The sequence below is a fragment of the Octodon degus genome, unplaced genomic scaffold, assembly GCF_000260255.1.
Source record: "Octodon degus isolate 3935 unplaced genomic scaffold, OctDeg1.0 scaffold00009, whole genome shotgun sequence".
Taxonomy (NCBI): domain Eukaryota; kingdom Metazoa; phylum Chordata; class Mammalia; order Rodentia; family Octodontidae; genus Octodon; species Octodon degus.
In genome coordinates, this window is record NW_004524585.1 from 5,887,669 (window position 1) to 5,893,668 (window position 6,000).

The window sequence follows — 6,000 nt, forward strand, 5'->3', positions numbered from 1 at the left end:
GAGGAAGTTTGCTTATGATAGGTAATTATGCAACAGATCAAAAGTTTATTTCTTAACCAGTAATATATATTGTATAAATTCCCAAAAGCTTTTTATCAACAAATATTCTTTTTTTATTTGTCAATCGCTCATTCACTCATCTTGGCACAGGAGACCAAACCGAGGAAAGCTGAAGTACGCTTCTGCCCTTTCTCATAGTTGAGACTGGGGGCTGCTGATTGCCCAGGCTGACCTCAAACCTTTGGCCCTCAAGCCTCAGTCTCCCAAACTGCTGAGATTACAGGCCTGTGGCAACTTCCACAGAAACAAACACATTTTGTTTGTATAGGCTCTGAAAAATATTGGTGGGTACCACAAAATCCCCATCATAGACAGTCTTCTAATATAGACAACAAATGCTGATATGTTCAATTATATCCTTAAGTAATTTAAAACTTATTTATATGTGTTAAATATTTTAGACAGATTAGGCCTTTCTTAAGGATTTGTTATGCTTTTTAACATTTGATGTCTTGAATTTTACCTTATCAATCCCAAATTCAGCCACTTTTAAAACCAGGTTAACAACCATTTCAATGCATATATAAAGGTAACTAGTATTTAAAAATAAAATATATTTAGAAAGAGTTAAAAAAGTTAACATTACCAATCATAGTAAATATTTTTTCTTAAATAAAAAAGCTTAATATTTTCTTTAACAGAATTATTTTGTTTTATTATTGATATACTTTCTTACAGTTTCATGCACATATTGTTTATCCTATAAGAAGTATTATTTCATAACTAAAATTTCAAAATCAGAAATGGATGCCAATTTAAATCAAGCAGTTTAGTGATTACAAAGTAGAATCTGAAATATTATTAAACAGAATTGTATACAGTATATTTGATAATTAAATAATAGTGATTTCAACTCCTTTTTTTCATATTTGATTCCAGCTGTCTTGTTTCGCATGTTTTAATTTTTATTTGTGTGCATTTAAAAGGAATATAAGTTTCTGCTGGTAAACTGAGCAACAGTGCTATACATATTACAGGGAATAAGACTGTATATCAAGCTCTTTTCCTAACAGATAAAATATAATTTTAGTATTTAAAGTATTAGCATAATCCCAGCATGTGGGAGGCTATAAACAAGAGAATCACTCCAAGTCTGAGCTATGTAGTGAGATCCTGAGCACCCTGTAGACCCTGCCCTACACACAGAAAAAATAAAATAAAAAACAAAGTGTTATATAGTTTCATAGCATTCATAAAAACAGATTTAGAGCATAAGTCAGTAGAGAATCTGTCCATGAACTTGTGCTGGATAGAGGGCTCCTCTTTCATGTTAGTCAGAGAGCCTCTAAAACAAAACTAGTTTCAAATGACAACAATATCATCAGTCTGTGATACTTAATAGAAATTTACTCTGCAGAATAACTTCGATCACTGATAATGTAAGTATATCTTTAATATTTACTTCTGTTGTTTCTCACATTGAACACTGAATACTAAATTGAGAAGCTAAAAAAAGATGGTTTCAAACACTATTACAATTTACTTTCTTCAACTGAACATAAAAGGTAAGAATTCCATAAATGTTTACTGCACCGCTAAGGGTGAACAGTCTTCAAAAAATAATAAAAAATTACAACAATCAACAGGCAAATTGATAGGCCCAGTGCTTTGTTTTTCTATTTTAACATATTAAGGCTGTGTGGTATCTTTTGAGAGTGTTGCACTGCCTACATTCTGATTCCTAGCTGTACAGGAACGTTAGTTGCTTTTTTGGGGGGAGAGTATCTAGGCTCTGGGAGTTTAGGCTACCAAGAACTGGGTCAGATTTACAGGACAAAATTTAGCAGCTTCTCAATCAAACTATATTTTTAGGTCTTTATGGCCAAATAGACTTTGCGGATTTAGGCTCTAACTACTAAATACTGTGTGAAGTGAGTGAATAGCCCAAAAATTCAAGGATAATTAAAGTGAAAAAATTAAAGGTGTACTGAAATATGACCTAGTAAATATTAACTACTTACTTTGAGGATCAATACTTGTTTTCTACTCTTGGAACTTTAGATGGCAAAAAAATTGTTCTTTCAAGCCTGGTAAGACATGATAGATCAAATGTTGAGGGATTCCATTTCAATCAAGAAAAGAACAACTCTTTTTCTTAAATATTATATTCAAGTACAAGATGATTTAAAATTTGTGCTACTGTAAAATGAAAAAAATCAGTGTTATATTATGAAACTAAATATAAATCAATAACAATATCATTACAAAATACGTATTCATATTTGGTTAGGATAATGCTCATTATATTATCTTAAAAAGTGGGATACATGTTCTCCTAAATTTTGTATTTAATTTCGGTGTGATAAATAAAATTTTCCTCTCTGCTACTTAAGACCCCAAATTTTCAGAGGTAGTACTGAGTATTTACTTGTAGGGTGGGATTACCTATATGGTGCAATATCCCAATTCCCTTCAATATCTTCTCTTGCCCTAAAATATTTCTCCCTTGTTGATATCACCATAAATTCAGCCAATATATTTGCATAGGATGACAAATACTCTCAATAAATACTTTAAGCTACTTACATTTATGATTACTCTTCATAATTTTCTGTGAATTATGATGATCTCATACCTTCCCTGCAGTTAGTTTAGTGGTGAGGATAGAAATGGATGAAGAAGGGGGTGGGAATAGGACTAGTAAATTCTGGAAGATGAGGAGCCGGGGAGATCGCTCAATAGAATAAGCAGTTGCCTGGCAAGCTCAAGGTCCTGAGTTCAATTCCTAGTACCAAAAAAAAAAAAAAAAAAAAAAAAAATAGAAAACCTGGAAGATGAGGTGTAGAACCAACCAATGGATGAAGCGGTACAATGACAGGTTGGGGATACAGAACTTTCCAACAGGCATGTTCTGAGAGTAAGAGACAGGCTGAGGCAAGCCTTGCTTGTGGTAAACATAAGTTTATCCAGGCAACAAATATACTACCCTTTGGCCTGCATATAAATACAAACTATTTTAAGTATTAAAATCTAAGATTATTCTACAGTAAATTCCCACATAAAAGTCTGAAATAAGAGTAGCAAGTACACTTTGTTTTTGGCCGTTGGTTGTGCAGGTCTGATTCTGAATCTAAATTGATCTGTTTTTATTGGCTCAGTCTCTGGTTGTTTTGCAACTCCTCATGCTTTCCAGCAATGCCTCCTCCACCCCCAACCCAGCTAGGCCTTTGAGATTCTGCCAAGCAACCAATCTATCCTGTGTTCTGTTAACCAATATGTACCTCACCCATTACTTCATGTAATGAATCTCAACATAGTGTATGAAAATGGCATGAGGTAACTGCAAAAAATAAGTGCTGTCCTTCCTTAAAATTGTAAGGAAACATAAAAGTGGCTCAAGAAGGTAAAATAACCAAAAAGAAAAAAAATGAAATAATAAAAGAAAAAAAAATAAAGATTTGACAAAGTGTTTTTATTTGTTTTGACATTTTAACTTAGGAAGCCAAGTTTCTCACAAACCTTGTTATCTGGAAATATAATAGATAGAAAAGTGATTATAGAAATGTTCCTTCAAAGGTTGCTCCAAGTGTATTTTTAGAGCTACTTTAGAAAGTATCACATAAATTCAGACTTGGGATATATGAACCAGCTGTACAATGGAATGACAAAAAGTAGACTTTCTGGGTTCACGCAACAGAGCTTTCAAGTACACCAAATGGCTGTTGTCCTCTTTTGTGTTTTTGCCACCATCTCCTCGGGCTCTCTGCACACCGACCCTAGTCTACGTGTCCAATGGAAAGGCTCTTCCCCTTCTTCCTTCCTTCTTTCCATTCAGTGATTACAGTTTGATTTCTACATGCTTAACACTAAAATGGTTTTCAACAGGCTACATAATGTGAAAGACAAAAGCAATAAATGCCGTATTTTTGTTTATTAACATTGTATTTTGTCATATAAACTTGCTACTGTGGTGAATAAAAGATATGGTCCTATAGAATAGTTCAAATAAAGCAGGAAATGAATGGGATGGATGGATGGATGGATGGATGGATGGATGGATGGATGGATGGATGGATGAATGGATGGATGGATGGATGGATAAGTCAGGATGGAGTCAGAGTGTTGCTTTGTAAAAGGTGGAATAAAAAGAAGTAAACCAAGGTTGAGATAGCATTCTGGATAGGTTTTGGGGATGAATACAATTTAGCCAGATGAGGATAATACAGAAGATGCATCCCTTAATAAGAAAGGATCAAGGGTGGCGGTGGGGGTAAGATAGGAGAGCAGAAATAAAGACAGGTAGAAAGGACACTGGAAAAATCATGATTTTAAAATTGTGCATTACCTTGGAGTGACGGTGCAAGCCTGTAACCCCAGCCTTTGGGAGGCTGAGGCAGAAGGATCATTGGATGTTCAAGGTTATCTCAGGCTACATAGTGAGATCAAGACCCACCTAAACTATAGACTTGGATCCGGTCTCAAGAAATCAAAACTAGAAATAAGATGAAATTATCCTTTAAAGAAGACTGCATCTTCAATACGAAGTCACCTAAGGTTATCCCCACCTGCACTCTGTATTTTTTCTGAAGAGGTTTGCTTTATCTTTTAGGTTCATTGAACCCAAAACCTCTTAGAGATACTATAAATCTCTGTATTAGCTTAACTGGTAGATGAAGGGAAAAAAACCTATCTTAAGTTAGAAAACAGTTTCAAAGGTTTTAAAGAATGTGTTTAAGGAAAACAGACCATTCATTCTTAAAAATACAGTAAATTTGGCCTGCCTATTTTACCCTTAAATTAAGCCTAAGCTGTCCATAGATGTATAAATTCCACAGATTTTTCACCCTCAAACTATATAAATATTCCCTGACCCAGGCTATACTACATCTCTCTTCAGATCTGGCATTATATTTTGTGTTTGTGTATAATTTTATTTTATTTTATGTATTTGGTATAGGGTTTCACTATGAGCTCAGACTCGTAGTGATCCTCCTGTTTTTAGCCTCCCTAGCGCTGGGATTACAGGTGTGCACCATCACGCCCAGTCTTGGTGGCCTACTCAGCACGCCCCACAGGGAGGGCCAGTGCAGCGTGTAGTGCTAGGGATCAAACCCCAGTTAATCCTGTTTAATAAAACCTTTTTAGGCCTCTCAAATAACAACTCCTTCAACACACACACACACACACACACACACACACACACTCAAGAGAAATATCGTTTATATGCAAATAATTTAAAGCAGTTCCGTGAAACAGGAAGCCTTGTCATCTCTATATTTTTAATTCCACCACCAAGTTAATTCGCACAAGTACTGAAGGTAAAACTTGGTACTACATGTGCTGTTTTTCCTTCCTTTCCCTTATAGTATTTATCTCCCAGATCAGTTACTCAGATGCTAAATTACTCCTGCTGCAGAATTTCGCGGTCTCCTCTTCACCTCACCCTGCAGCTCAAGCCTGATAATCTCCTTCTGTACCTGCTGAGAATTTATTTTCAGAAGCTAAAGGGTTAGTGGTGCAGTAACTGGCATCAGGAAAGACCTGCTCAAACAGTACACATTTCAAAATAAGTGATATCGGTGGAATTTAAAGCTGTGTTCTGATAGTAACTTGTTTCAACCCTAATTATGTCATACTTGCTGTTGTGCTCAGTTTCCGATGATTGTTACTGATTCTACCCTTTGTACTTTATGATCCCGAAGTGATTTCTGTGGCCTATTTCACTATTAAGAATGCTTAAGGACTGGTCAAATAGCTCAGCAGATTAAAGCGCCTGTAAGCAGGAGCAGGGCCCTGAGGTTTGATCCCCAGCCCTGCCATGCCAGTCCCGCCCCCAGGGCATGCTGAGATTTGAGACTAAGCGTAATCCCAGCATTTGGGAGATAGTAAACAGGAGGATCACTACAAGTCCGATCCAGTAGTGAGACTTTGAATACCCTGTAGACCTTACCCTAAAATACAGAGGAAGAGGAAGAGGAAGAGGAAGAGGAGGAGGAGGAG

At 35.9% G+C, this 6,000-nt stretch overlaps 1 protein-coding gene across 1 annotated transcript in view; it reads left to right on the plus strand.

Moving 5' to 3' along the window:
* Window positions 1–6,000, plus strand: part of LOC101586433 (complement factor H) — an 88,034-nt gene that overhangs the window by 1,047 nt on the left and 80,987 nt on the right. The gene's annotated exons all lie outside the window — the stretch shown is intronic.